Genomic DNA, 20,426 nt, shown 5'->3' on the forward strand with positions numbered 1-20,426 from the left:
TCACACACACTCACACACACACACTGAGTCACACTCTCACACTCACACACAGTCACACTCACACACGCACTCACACACAGAGTCACACTATCACACTCACACACAGTCACACACACACTCACACTCACACACACACTGTCACACACACACTCACACACACACTCACACACTGAGTCACACTCACACTCACACACAGTCACACTCACACACACACACTGGGTCACACTCTCACACTCACACACAGTCACACTCACACTCTCACACTCACACACAGTCACACTCACACACACACAGAGTCACACTCTCACACAGTCACACTCACACACACTCACACACACACACACACTGAGTCACACTCTCACACTCACACACAGAGTCACACTCTCACACTCACACACAGTCACACTCACACACACTCACACACACACAGAGTCACACTCTCACACTCACACACAGAGTCACACTCTCACACTCACACACAGTCACACTCACACACACTCACACACACACACACTGAGTCACACTCTCACACTCACACACAGTCACACACACACACACTCACACACAGAGTCACACTCTCACACTCACACACAGTCACACTCACACACTCACACTCACACTGTCACACACACACTCACACACTGAGTCACACTCACACTCACACACAGTCACACGCACACACACACACTGGGTCACACTCTCACACTCACACAAGTCACACTCACACACTCACACTCACACACACTGTCACACATACACACACACCCACTGAGTCACACACTCTCACACTCACACACAGTCACACTCACACACACACATGCACACTCATTCACACATGCACACTCAGTCACACACACACACTCACACACACACAGTCACGCACACACACATGCACACCCACACACTCACACACACACTCACACTCAGTCACACTCAGACTCAGTCACACACACACAGTCACGCACACATGCACACACAGTCACACACACAGTCACACACACACAGTCACACTCAGTCTCATACTCACACACACACTCACACACACACACACAGAGTCACACTCTCACACTCACACAGTCACACTCACACACTCACACACACACACTGTCACACACAGTCACACACTCTCACACTCACACTCAGTCACACACTCTCACACTCACACAGTCACACTCACACACTCACACTCACTCAGTCACACTCACACACACTTACACACACACTCACACACTGAGTCACACTCTCACACTCACACACAGTCACACTCACACTCTCACACTCACACACAGTCACACTCACACACACTCACACACACACACTGAGTCACACTCTCACACTCACACACAGTCACACTCACACACACACTCACACACAGAGTCACACTCTCACACTCACACACAGTCACACACACACTCACACTCACACACACACTGTCACACACACACTCACACACTGAGTCACACTCACACTCACACACAGTCACACTCACACACACACACTGGGTCACACTCTCGCACTCACACAAGTCACACTCACACACTCACACTCACACACACTGTCACACATACACACACACCCACTGAGTCACACACTCTCACACTCACACACAGTCACACTCACACACACACACATGCACACTCATTCACACATGCACACTCATTCACACATGCACACTCAGTCACACACACACACAGTCACGCACACACAGTCACACACACAGTCACACACACACTCACACACAGTCACACACACACTCACACTCAGTCACACATACACACAGTCACGCGCACACACAGTCATGCACACACACAGTCACGCACACATACATGCACACACAGTCACACACACACAGAGACACTCACACTCTCACACTCACATACAGTCACACTCACACACTCACACACACTCACACTCACACTCAGTCACACACTCTCACACTCACACACAGTCACACTCACACACTCACACTCACTCAGTCACACTCATACACACAGTCACACTCACACACACACAGTCACACTCACACAGTCACACTCACACACACACACACACTGAGTCACACACTCTCACACACACACTCTCACACAGTCACACTCACACACTCACACACACTCACACTCAGTCACACACTCTCACACTCACACACAGTCACACTCACACACTCACACTCACTCAGTCACACTCACACACACAGTCACACTCACACACACACAGTCACACTCACACACACACACACACAGAGTCACACACTCTCACACACAGTCACACTCACAAACAGTCACACTCACAGTCTCATACTCACACACACTCTCACACTCACACACAGTCACACTCACACACACTCACACACACTGAGTCACACTCTCACACTCACACACAGTCACACTCACACACACACTCACACACAGAGTCACACTCTCACACTCACACACAGTCACACTCACACACTCACACTCACACACACACTGTCACACACACACTCACACACACACTCACACTGTCACACACACACTCACACACACACTCACACACTGAGTCACACTCACACTCACACACAGTCACTCACACACTGGGTCACACTCTCACACTCACACAAGTCACACTCACACACTCACACTCACACACACTGTCACACATACACCCACACCCACTGAGTCACACACTCTCACACTCACACACAGTCACACTCACACACACACATGCACACTCATTCACACATGCACACTCAGTCACACACACACACTCACACACACACAGTCACGCACACACACATGCACACCCACACAGTCACACACACACAGTCACACTCACACACACAGTCACACACACACACACACACACACACACTCACACTCAGTCACACACACACACAGTCACGCACACATGCACACACAGTCACACACATAGTCACACACAGTCACACACACACAGTCACACTCAGTCTCATACTCACACACACTCACACACACACTGAGTCACACACTCTCACACACACACAGTCACACTCACGCACAGTCACACTCACAGTCTCATACTCACACACACACTCACACACACACACAGAGTCACACTCTCACACACACACACAGTCACACTCACACTCTCACACAGTCACACTCACACACACTCACACACACACACACTGAGTCACACTCTCACACTCACACACAGAGTCACACTCTCACACACACACAGTCACACTCACACACACTCACACACACTCACACACACACACAGAGTCACACTCTCACACTCACACACAGAGTCACACTCTCACACTCACACACAGTCACACTCACCCACACACTCACCCACACACACACACTGAGTCACACTCTCACACTCACACACAGTCACACTCACACACACACTCACACACACAGTCACACTCACACACTCACACTCACACACACACTGTCACACACACACTCACACACTGAGTCACACTCACACTCACACACAGTCACACTCACACACACACACTGGGTCACACTCTCACACTCACACAAGTCACACTCACACACTCACACTCACACACACTGTCACACATACACACACACCCACTGAGTCACACACTCTCACACTCACACACAGTCACACTCACACACACACATGCACACTCATTCACACATGCACACTCAGTCACACACACACACACACAGTCACGCACACACACATGCACACCCACACAGTCACACACACACACTCACACACACACTCACACTCAGTCACACTCACACTCAGTCACACACACAGTCACGCACACATGCACACACAGTCACACACACACACACTCACACACACACACTGTCACACACAGTCACACACTCTCACACTCACACTCAGTCACACACTCTCACACTCACACAGTCACACTCACACACTCACACTCACTCAGTCACACTCACACACACTTACACACACACTCACACACTGAGTCACACTCTCACACTCACACACAGTCACACTCACACTCTCACACTCACACTCACACACAGTCACACTCACACACACTCACACACACACACTGAGTCACACTCTCACACTCACACACAGTCACACTCACACACACACTCACACACAGAGTCACACTCTCACACTCACACACAGTCACACACACACTCACACTCACACACACACTGTCACACACACACTCTCACACACACTCACACACTGAGTCACACTCACACTCACACACAGTCACACTCACACACACACACTGGGTCACACTCTCGCACTCACACAAGTCACACTCACACACTCACACTCACACACACTGTCACACATACACACACACCCACTGAGTCACACACTCTCACACTCACACACAGTCACACTCACACACACACACATGCACACTCATTCACACATGCACACTCATTCACACATGCACACTCAGTCACACACACACAGTCACGCACACACAGTCACACACACAGTCACACTCACACACAGTCACACACACACTCACACTCAGTCACACATACACACAGTCACGCGCACACACAGTCATGCACACACACAGTCACGCACACACACATGCACACACACTCACACACACACACACACACTGAGTCACACTCTCACTCACACACAGTCACACTCACACACACTCACACACACACACTGAGTCACACTCTCACACTCACACACAGTCACACTCACACACGCACTCACACACAGAGTCACACTATCACACTCACACACAGTCACACACACACTCACACTCACACACACACTGTCACACACACACTCACACACACACTCACACACTGAGTCACACTCACACTCACACACAGTCACACTCACACACACACACTGGGTCACACTCTCACACTCACACACAGTCACACTCACACTCTCACACTCACACACAGTCACACTCACACACACACAGAGTCACACTCTCACACAGTCACACTCACACACACTCACACACACACACACACTGAGTCACACTCTCACACTCACACACAGAGTCACACTCTCACACTCACACAGTCACACTCACACACTCACACTCACTCAGTCACACTCACACACACTTACACACACACTCACACACTGAGTCACACTCTCACACTCACACACAGTCACACTCACACTCTCACACTCACACTCACACACAGTCACACTCACACACACTCACACACACACACTGAGTCACACTCTCACACTCACACACAGTCACACTCACACACACACTCACACACAGAGTCACACTCTCACACTCACACACAGTCACACACACACTCACACTCACACACACACTGTCACACACACACTCACACACACACTCACACACTGAGTCACACTCACACTCACACACAGTCACACTCACACACACACACTGGGTCACACTCTCACACTTACACACAGTCACACTCACACTCTCACACTCACACACAGTCACACTCACACACAGTCACACTCACACACACTCACACACACACACTGAGTCACACTCTCACACTCACACACAGTCACACTCACACACACACTCACACACAGAGTCACACTCTCACACTCACACACAGTCACACACACACCCAAACTCACACACACACATACACACACTCGCACACTGAGTCACACTCTCACACTCACACACACAGAGTCACACTCTCACACTCACACACCCACACAGAGTCACACTCTCACACACACAGAGTCACACTCTCACACTCACACACAGTCACACTCACACACACACTGTCACACACACAGTCACACACTCACACACTGTCACACACTCTCACACTCACACTCAGTCACACACCCTCACACTCACACAGTCACACTCACACACTCACACTCACTCAGTCACACTCACACACTCACACACTCACACACACACACTGTCACACACAGTCACACACTCTCACACTCACACTCAGTCACACACTCTCACACTCACACAGTCACACTCACACACTCACACTCACTCAGTCACACTCACACACACTTACACACACACTCACACACTGAGTCACACTCTCACACTCACACACAGTCACACTCACACTCACACACAGTCACACTCACACACACTCACACACACACACTGAGTCACACTCTCACACTCACACACAGTCACACTCACACACACACTCACACACAGAGTCACACTCTCACACTCACACACAGTCACACTCACACACTCACACTCACACTGTCACACACACACTCACACACTGAGTCACACTCACACTCACACACAGTCACACGCACACACACACACTGGGTCACACTCTCACACTCACACAAGTCACACTCACACACTCACACTCACACACACTGTCACACATACACACACACCCACTGAGTCACACACTCTCACACTCACACACAGTCACACTCACACACACACATGCACACTCATTCACACATGCACACTCAGTCACACACACACACTCACACACACACAGTCACGCACACACACATGCACACCCACACAGTCACACACACACACTCACACACACACTCACACTCAGTCACACTCAGACTCAGTCACACACACACAGTCACGCACACATGCACACACAGTCACACACACAGTCACACACACACAGTCACACTCAGTCTCATACTCACACACACACTCACACACACACACACACAGAGTCACACTCTCACACTCACACAGTCACACTCACACACTCACACACACACACTGTCACACACAGTCACACACTCTCACACTCACACTCAGTCACACACTCTCACACTCACACAGTCACACTCACACACTCACACTCACTCAGTCACACTCACACACACTTACACACACACTCACACACTGAGTCACACTCTCACACTCACACACAGTCACACTCACACTCTCACACTCACACACAGTCACACTCACACACACTCACACACACACACTGAGTCACACTCTCACACTCACACACAGTCACACTCACACACACACTCACACACAGAGTCACACTCTCACACTCACGCACAGTCACACACACACTCACACTCACACACACACTGTCACACACACACTCACACACTGAGTCACACTCACACTCACACACAGTCACACTCACACACACACACTGGGTCACACTCTCGCACTCACACAAGTCACACTCACACACTCACACTCACACACACTGTCACACATACACACACACCCACTGAGTCACACACTCTCACACTCACACACAGTCACACTCACACACACACACATGCACACTCATTCACACATGCACACTCATTCACACATGCACACTCAGTCACACACACACAGTCACGCACACACAGTCACACACACAGTCACACACACACTCACACACAGTCACACACACACTCACACTCAGTCACACATACACACAGTCACGCGCACACACAGTCATGCACACACACAGTCACGCACACATACATGCACACACAGTCACACACACACAGAGACACTCACACTCTCACACTCACATACAGTCACACTCACACACTCACACACACTCACACTCACACTCAGTCACACACTCTCACACTCACACACAGTCACACTCACACACTCACACTCACTCAGTCACACTCATACACACAGTCACACTCACACACACACAGTCACACTCACACAGTCACACTCACACACACACACACACTGAGTCACACACTCTCACACACACACTCTCACACTCACACACAGTCACACTCACACACTCACACACACTCACACTCAGTCACACACTCTCACACTCACACACAGTCACACTCACACACTCACACTCACTCAGTCACACTCACACACACAGTCACACTCACACACACACAGTCACACTCACACACACACACACACAGAGTCACACACTCTCACACACAGTCACACTCACAAACAGTCACACTCACAGTCTCATACTCACACACACTCTCACACTCACACACAGTCACACTCACACACACTCACACACACTGAGTCACACTCTCACACTCACACACAGTCACACTCACACACACACTCACACACAGAGTCACACTCTCACACTCACACACAGTCACACTCACACACTCACACTCACACACACACTGTCACACACACACTCACACACACACTCACACTGTCACACACACACTCACACACACACTCACACACTGAGTCACACTCACACTCACACACAGTCACTCACACACTGGGTCACACTCTCACACTCACACAAGTCACACTCACACACTCACACTCACACACACTGTCACACATACACACACACCCACTGAGTCACACACTCTCACACTCACACACAGTCACACTCACACACACACATGCACACTCATTCACACATGCACACTCAGTCACACACACACACTCACACACACACAGTCACGCACACACACATGCACACCCACACAGTCACACACACACAGTCACACTCACACACACAGTCACACACACACACACACACACACACACTCACACTCAGTCACACACACACACAGTCACGCACACATGCACACACAGTCACACACATAGTCACACACAGTCACACACACACAGTCACACTCAGTCTCATACTCACACACACTCACACACACACTGAGTCACACACTCTCACACACACACAGTCACACTCACGCACAGTCACACTCACAGTCTCATACTCACACACACACTCACACACACACACAGAGTCACACTCTCACACACACACACAGTCACACTCACACTCTCACACAGTCACACTCACACACACTCACACACACACACACTGAGTCACACTCTCACACTCACACACAGAGTCACACTCTCACACACACACAGTCACACTCACACACACTCACACACACTCACACACACACACAGAGTCACACTCTCACACTCACACACAGAGTCACACTCTCACACTCACACACAGTCACACTCACACACACTCACACACACACACACACTGAGTCACACTCTCACACTCACACACAGTCACACTCACACACACACTCACACACACAGTCACACTCACACACTCACACTCACACACACACTGTCACACACACACTCACACACTGAGTCACACTCACACTCACACACAGTCACACTCACACACACACACTGGGTCACACTCTCACACTCACACAAGTCACACTCACACACTCACACTCACACACACTGTCACACATACACACACACCCACTGAGTCACACACTCTCACACTCACACACAGTCACACTCACACACACACATGCACACTCATTCACACATGCACACTCAGTCACACACACACACACACAGTCACGCACACACACATGCACACCCACACAGTCACACACACACACTCACACACACACTCACACTCAGTCACACTCACACTCAGTCACACACACAGTCACGCACACATGCACACACAGTCACACACACACAGTCACACTCAGTCTCATACTCACACACACACACACACACACACACACACAGAGTCACACTCTCACACTCACACAGTCACACTCACACACTCACACACTCACACACTGTCACACACTCTCACACTCACACTCAGTCACACACTCTCACACTCACACAGTCACACTCACACACTCACACTCACTCAGTCACACTCACACACACACACTGTCACACACAGTCACACACTCTCACACTCACACTCAGTCACACACTCTCACACTCACACAGTCACACTCACACACTCACACTCACTCAGTCACACTCACACACACTTACACACACACTCACACACTGAGTCACACTCTCACACTCACACACAGTCACACTCACACTCTCACACTCACACTCACACACAGTCACACTCACACACACTCACACACACACACTGAGTCACACTCTCACACTCACACACAGTCACACTCACACACACACTCACACACAGAGTCACACTCTCACACTCACACACAGTCACACACACACTCACACTCACACACACACTGTCACACACACACTCACACACACACTCACACACTGAGTCACACTCACACTCACACACAGTCACACTCACACACACACACTGGGTCACACTCTCACACTTACACACAGTCACACTCACACTCTCACACTCACACACAGTCACACTCACACACAGTCACACTCACACACACTCACACACACACACTGAGTCACACTCTCACACTCACACACAGTCACACTCACACACACACTCACACACAGAGTCACACTCTCACACTCACACACAGTCACACACACACCCAAACTCACACACACACATACACACACTCGCACACTGAGTCACACTCTCACACTCACACACACAGAGTCACACTCTCACACTCACACACCCACACAGAGTCACACTCTCACACACACAGAGTCACACTCTCACACTCACACACAGTCACACTCACACACACACTGTCACACACACAGTCACACACTCACACACTGTCACACACTCTCACACTCACACTCAGTCACACACCCTCACACTCACACAGTCACACTCACACACTCACACTCACTCAGTCACACTCACACACTCACACACACACACTGTCACACACAGTCACACACTCTCACACTCACACTCAGTCACACACTCTCACACTCACACAGTCACACTCACACACTCACACTCACTCAGTCACACTCACACACACTTACACACACACTCACACACTGAGTCACACTCTCACACTCACACACAGTCACACTCACACTCTCACACTCACACTCACACACAGTCACACTCACACACACTCACACACACACACTGAGTCACACTCTCACACTCACACACAGTCACACTCACACACACACTCACACACAGAGTCACACTCTCACACTCACACACAGTCACACACACACTCACACTCACACACACACTGTCACACACACACTCACACACACACTCACACACTGAGTCACACTCACACTCACACACAGTCACACTCACACACACACACACTGGGTCACACTCTCACACTTACACACAGTCACACTCACACTCTCACACTCACACACAGTCACACTCACACACAGTCACACTCACACACACTCACACACACACACTGAGTCACACTCTCACACTCACACACAGTCACACTCACACACACACTCACACACAGAGTCACACTCTCACACTCACACACAGTCACACACACACTCAAACTCACACACACACATACACACACTCGCACACTGAGTCACACTCTCACACTCACACACACAGAGTCACACTCACACTCACACACCCACACAGAGTCACACTCTCACACACACAGAGTCACACTCTCACACTCACACACAGTCACACTCACACACACACTGTCACACACACAGTCACACACTCTCACACTCACACACAGTCACACTCACACACTGAGTCACACTCACAAACACACACTCACACTCACACACACTCAGTCACACTCACACACTTACACACACACTCACACACTGAGTCACACTCACACTCACACACAGTCATACTCACACACACACACTGGGTCACACTCTCACACTCACACAAGTCACACTCACACACTCACACTCACACACACTGTCACACATACACACACACCCACTGAGTCACCCACTCTCACACTCACACACAGTCACACTCACAGACACACACATGCACACTCATTCACACATGCACACTCAGTCACACACACACACTCACACACACACAGTCACGCACACACACACAGTCACACACACAGTCACGCACACACACACAGTCACACACACAGTCACACACACACAAACAGTCACACACACACACTCACACACACACTCACACTCAGTCACACACACAGTCACACACACAGTCACACTCACACACAGTCACACTCACAGTCTCATACTCACACACACACACACACACACAGTCACACTCTCACACTCACACACACACACACACAGAGTCACACTCACACACACACAGAGTCACACTCACACACACAGAGTCACACTCTCACACTCACACACAGTCACACTCACACACTCACAGTCACACACTCTCACACTCACACTCAGTCACACTCACACGCAAATGCACACTCAGTCACACACGCACACTCAGTCACACACACTCTCACACACACAGTCACGCACACTCAGTCACACACACAGTCATGCACACACACATGCACACACACTCAGTCACACACACTCAGTCACACTCAGTCTCACACACACAGTCACACTCACACACACGGTCACAATCACACACACAGTCACACTCACACACAGTCACACACACACTCACACACAGTCACACTTACACACACTCACACACACACACTGAGTCACACTCTCACACTCACACACTGAGTCACACTCTCACACTCACACACAGTCACTCACACACACTGTCACACACACACACTGAGTCACACACTCTCACACTCACTCACACACTGTGACACTCACACACTGTGACACTCACACTCTGTGACACTCACACTGAGTCACACACTCTCACACTCACACACAGTCACACACACACACACTCACACACAGTCACACTCACACACACACACTCACACACTCACTCAGTCACACTCACACACTCAGTCACACTCACACACTTACACACACACTCACACACACACTCACACACTGAGTCACACTCTCACACTCACACACAGTCACACACACACACACAGAGTCACACTCACACACACACAGTCACACGGACACTCATACACACACTCACACACTGAGTCACACTCTCACACACACAGTCACACTCACACACACTCACACACACACACACTGAGTCACACTCTCACTCACGCACAGTCACACTCACACTCTCACACTCACACACAGTCACACTCACACACACTCACACACACACACTGAGTCACACTCTCACACTCACACAGTCACACTCACACACACACTCACACACAGAGTCACACTCTCACACTCACACACAGAGTCACACTCTCACACTCACACACAGTCACACACACACTCACACTCACACACACACTGTCACACACACACTCACACACACACTCACACACTGAGTCACACTCACACTCACACACAGTCACACTCACACACACACTGGGTCACACTCACACTCTCACACTCACACACAGTCACACTCACACACACTCACACACACACACTGAGTCACACTCTCACACTCACACACAGTCACACTCACACACACACTCACACACAGAGTCACACTCTCACACTCACACACAGTCACACACACACTCACACTCACACACACACTGTCACACACACACTCACACACTGAGTCACACTCACACTCACACACAGTCACACTCACACACACACACTGGGTCACACTCTCACACTCACACAAGTCACACTCACACACTCACACTCACACACACTGTCACACACACACTCACACACTGAGTCACACTCACACTCACACACAGTCACACTCACACACACACACTGGGTCACACTCTCACACTCACACAAGTCACACTCACACACTCACACTCACACACACTGTCACATATACCCACTGAGTCACACACTCTCACACTCACACTCATACACACACACATGCACACTCATTCACACATGCACACTCATTCACACATGCACACTCAGTCACACACACACACAGTCACGCACACACAGTCACACACACAGTCACACTCACACACAGTCACACACACACTCACACTCAGTCACACATACACACAGTCACGCGCACACACAGTCATGCACACACACAGTCACGCACACACACATGCACACACAGTCACACACACACAGTCACACTCACACTCTCACAGTCACACACAGTCACACTCACACACATTCACACTCACACTCAGTCACACACTCTCACACTCACACACAGTCACACTCACACACACACACACTGGGTCACACTCTCACACTTACACACAGTCACACTCACACTCTCACACTCACACACAGTCACACTCACACACACTCACACACACACAATGAGTCACACTCTCACACTCACACACACACTCACACACAGAGTCACACTCTCACACTCACACACAGTCACACACACACTCAAACTCACACACACACATACACACACTCGCACACTGAGTCACACTCTCACACTCACACACCCACACAGAGTCACACTCTCACACACACAGAGTCACACTCTCACACTCACACACAGTCACACTCACACACACACTGTCACACACACAGTCACACACTCTCACACTCACACACAGTCACACTCACACACTGAGTCACACTCACACTCACACACAGTCACACTCACACTCACACACACTCAGTCACACTCACACACTTACACACACACTCACACACTGAGTCACACTCACACTCACACACAGTCACACTCACACACACACACTGGGTCACACTCTCACACTCACACAAGTCACACTCACACACTCACACTCACACACACTTTCACACATACACACACACCCACTGAGTCACCCACTCTCACACTCACACACAGTCACACTCACAGACACACACATGCACACTCATTCACACATGCACACTCAGTCACACACACACACTCACACACACAGTCACACACACACAGTCACACACACACAAACAGTCACACACACACACACTCACACTCAGTCACACACACAGTCACACACACAGTCACACTCACACACAGTCACACTCACAGTCTCATACTCACACACACACACACACACACAGTCACACTCTCACACTCACACTCTCACACTCACACACACACACACACACACACAGAGTCACACTCACACACACACAGAGTCACACTCTCACACTCACAGAGTCACACTCTCACACTCACACACAGTCACACTCACACACTCACAGTCACACACTCTCACACTCACACTCAGTCACACTCACACGCAAATGCACACTCAGTCACACACGCACACTCAGTCACACACACTCTCACACACACAGTCACGCACACTCAGTCACACACACAGTCATGCACACACACATGCACACACACTCAGTCACACACACTCAGTCACACTCAGTCTCACACACACAGTCACACTCACACACACGGTCACAATCACACACACAGTCACACTCACACACAGTCACACACACAGTCACACTCTCACACTCACACACAGTCACACTCACACACACTGAGTCACACACTCTCACACTCACTCACACACTGTGACACTCACACATTGTGACACTCACACTGAGTCACACACTCTCACACTCACACACAGTCACACACACACACACTCACACACAGTCACACTCACACACACACACTGGGTCACACTCTCACACTCACACAAGTCACACTCACACACTCACACTCACACACACTTTCACACATACACACACACCCACTGAGTCACCCACTCTCACACTCACACACAGTCACACTCACAGACACACACATGCACACTCATTCACACATGCACACTCAGTCACACACACACACTCACACACACACAGTCACACACACACAGTCACACACACACAAACAGTCACACACACACACACTCACACACACACTCACACTCAGTCACACACACAGTCACACACACAGTCACACTCACACACAGTCACACTCACAGTCTCATACTCACACACACACACACACACACAGTCACACTCTCACACTCACACTCTCACACTCACACACACACACACACACACACAGAGTCACACTCACACACACACAGAGTCACACTCTCACACTCACAGAGTCACACTCTCACACTCACACACAGTCACACTCACACACTCACAGTCACACACTCTCACACTCACACTCAGTCACACTCACACGCAAATGCACACTCAGTCACACACGCACACTCAGTCACACACACTCTCACACACACAGTCACGCACACTCAGTCACACACACAGTCATGCACACACACATGCACACACACTCAGTCACACACACTCAGTCACACTCAGTCTCACACACACAGTCACACTCACACACACGGTCACAATCACACACACAGTCACACACACAGTCACACTCTCACACTCACACACAGTCACACTCACACACACTGAGTCACACACTCTCACACTCACTCACACACTGTGACACTCACACATTGTGACACTCACACTGAGTCACACACTCTCACACTCACACACAGTCACACACACACACACTCACACACAGTCACACTCACACACACACACTCACACACTCACTCAGTCACACTCACACACTCAGTCACACTCACACACTTACACACACACTCACACACACACTCACACACTGAGTCACACACTCACACTCACACACAGTCACACACACACACACAGAGTCACACTCACACACACAGTCACACGGACACTCATACACACACTCACACACTGAGTCACACTCTCACACACACAGTCACACTCACACACACTCACACACACACACACTGAGTCACACTCTCACTCACACACAGTCACACTCACACTCTCACACTCACACACAGTCACACTCACACACACTCACACACACACACTGAGTCACACTCTCACACTCACACAGTCACACTCACACACACACTCACACACAGAGTCACACTCTCACACTCACACACAGTCACACACACACTCACACTCACACACACACTGTCACACACACACTCACACACACACTCACACACTGAGTCACACTCACACTCACACACAGTCACACTCACACACACACACTGGGTCACACTCACACTCTCACACTCACACACAGTCACACTCACACACACTCACACACACACACTGAGTCACACTCTCACACTCACACACAGTCACACTCACACACACACTCACACACAGAGTCACACTCTCACACTCACACACAGTCACACACACACTCACACTCACACACACACTGTCACACACACACTCACACACACACTCACACACTGAGTCACACTCACACTCACACACAGTCACACTCACACACACACACTGGGTCACACTCTCGCACTCACACAAGTCACACTCACACACTCACACTCACACACACTGTCACATATACACACACACCCACTGAGTCACACACTCTCACACGCACACACAGTCACACTCACACACACACACATGCACACTCATTCACACATGCACACTCATTCACACATGCACACTCAGTCACACACACACACAGTCACCACACACAGTCACACACACAGTCACACTCACACACAGTCACACACACACTCACACTCAGTCACACATACACACAGTCACGCGCACACACAGTCATGCACACACACAGTCACGCACACACACATGCACACACAGTCACACACACACAGTCACACTCAGACTCTCACACTCACACACAGTCACACTCACACACACTCACACTCACACTCAGTCACACACTCTCACACTCACACACAGTCACACTCACACACTCACACTCACTCAGTCACACTCACACACACAGTCACACTCACACACACACAGTCACACTCACACAGTCACACTCACACACACTCACACACACACACACACTGAGTCACACACTCTCACACACACAGTCACACTCACAAACAGTCACACTCACAGTCTCATACTCACACACACTCTCACACTCACACACAGTCACACTGACACACACTCACACACACACACACACTGAGTCACACTCTCACACTCACACACAGTCACACTCACACACACACTCACACACAGAGTCACACTCTCACACTCACACACAGTCACACTCACACACTCACACTCACACACACACTGTCACACACACACTCACACACTGAGTCACACTCACACACACACAGTCACACTCACACACACACACTGGGTCACACTCTCACACTCACACAAGTCACACTCACACACTCACACTCACACACACTGTCACACATGCACACACACCCACTGAGTCACACACTCTCACACTCTCACACAGTCACATTCACACACACACACATGCACACTCATTCACACATGCACACTCAGTCACACACACACACTCACACACACAGTCACGCACACACACATGCACACCCACACAGTCACACACACACAGTCACACTCACACACACACAGTCACGCACACACACACACGCACTCACACTCAGTCACACACACACACAGTCACGCACACAGACGCACACAGTCACACACAGTCACACACACACAGTCACACTCACACACAGTCACACTGAGTCTCATACTCACACACACTCACACACACTGAGTCACACACTCTCACACGCACACAGTCACACTCACGCACAGTCACACTCAGTCTCATACTCACACACACACTCACACACACACACAGAGTCACACTCTCACACTCACACACAGTCACACTCACACTCTCACACAGTCACACTCACACACACTCACACACACACACACACTGAGTCACACTCTCACACTCACACACAGAGTCACACTCTCACACTCACACACAGTCACACTCACACACACTCACACACACACACAGAGTCACACTCTCACACTCACACACAGAGTCACACTCTCACACTCACACACAGTCACACTCACACACACTCACACACACACACACACTGAGTCACACTCTCACACTCACACACAGTCACACTCACACACACACTCACACACTGAGTCACACTCTCACACTCACACACAGAGTCACACTCTCACACTCACACACAGTCACACTCACACACACTCACACACACACACAGAGTCACACTCTCACACTCCCACACAGAGTCACACTCTCACACTCACACACAGTCACACTCACACACACTCACACACACACACACACTGAGTCACATCTCACACTCACACACAGTCACACTCACACACAGAGTCACACTCTCACACTCACACACTCACACTCACACACACACTGTCACACACACACACTCACACACTGAGTCACACTCACACTCACACACAGTCACACTCACACACACACACTGGGTCACACTCTCACACTCACACAAGTCACACTCACACACTCACACTCACACACACTGTCACACATACACACACACCCACTGAGTCACACACTCTCACACTCACACACAGTCACACTCACACACACACATGCACACTCATTCACACATGCACACTCAGTCACACACACACACTCACACACACACAGTCACACTCACACACATGCACACCCACACAGTCACACACACACAGTCACACACACACACTCACACACACACTCACACTCAGCCACACTCACACTCAGTCACACACACACAGTCACGCACACATACACACACAGTCACACACACACAGTCACACTCAGTCTCATACTCACACACACACACACACACACACACAGAGTCACACTCACACACTCACACAGTCACACTCACACACTCACACACACACACTGTCACACACAGTCACACACTCTCACACTCACACTCAGTCACACACTCTCACACTCACACAGTCACACTCACACACTCACACTCACTCAGTCACACTCACACACACTTACACACACACTCACACACTGAGTCACACTCTCACACTCACACACAGTCACACTCACACTCTCACACTCACACTCACACACAGTCACACTCACACACACTCACACACACACACTGAGTCACACTCTCACACTCACACACAGTCACACTCACACACACACTCACACACAGAGTCACACTCTCACACTCACACACAGTCACACACACACTCACACTCACACACACACTCACACTCAGTCACACTCACACTCAGTCACACACACACAGTCACGCACACATGCACACACAGTCACGCACACAGTCACACACACACAGTCACACACACACAGTCACACTCAGTCTCATACTCACACACACACACACACACACAGAGTCACACTCTCACACTCACACACAGTCACACACACACTCACACTTACACACACACTGTCACACACACACTCACACACACACTCACACACTGAGTCACACTCACACTCACACACAGTCACACTCACACACACACACTGGGTCACACTCTCACACTTACACACAGTCACACTCACACTCTCACACTCACACACAGTCACACTCACACACACTCACACACACACACTGAGTCACACTCTCACACTCACACACAGTCACACTCACACACACACTCACACACAGAGTCACACTCTCACACTCACACACAGTCACACACACACTCACACACACACTGTCACACACACACACTCACACACTGAGTCACACTCACACTCACACACAGTCACACTCACACACACACACTGGGTCACACTCTCACAAGTCACACTCACACACTCACACTGTCACACATACACACACACCCACTGAGTCACACACTCTCACACTCACACACAGTCACACACACACACACGCACACACAGTCACACACACAGTCACACTCACACACAGTCACACACACTCTCACACTCAGTCACACATACACACAGTCACGCGCACACACAGTCATACACACACAGTCACGCACACACACATGCACACACAGTCACACACACACAGTCACACTC

The sequence above is a fragment of the Chiloscyllium plagiosum genome, unplaced genomic scaffold, assembly GCF_037043375.1.
Source record: "Chiloscyllium plagiosum isolate Xiang-an unplaced genomic scaffold, Cpla_swu_hap1 HiC_scaffold_42, whole genome shotgun sequence".
In the NCBI taxonomy this organism is placed as follows: domain Eukaryota; kingdom Metazoa; phylum Chordata; class Chondrichthyes; order Orectolobiformes; family Hemiscylliidae; genus Chiloscyllium; species Chiloscyllium plagiosum.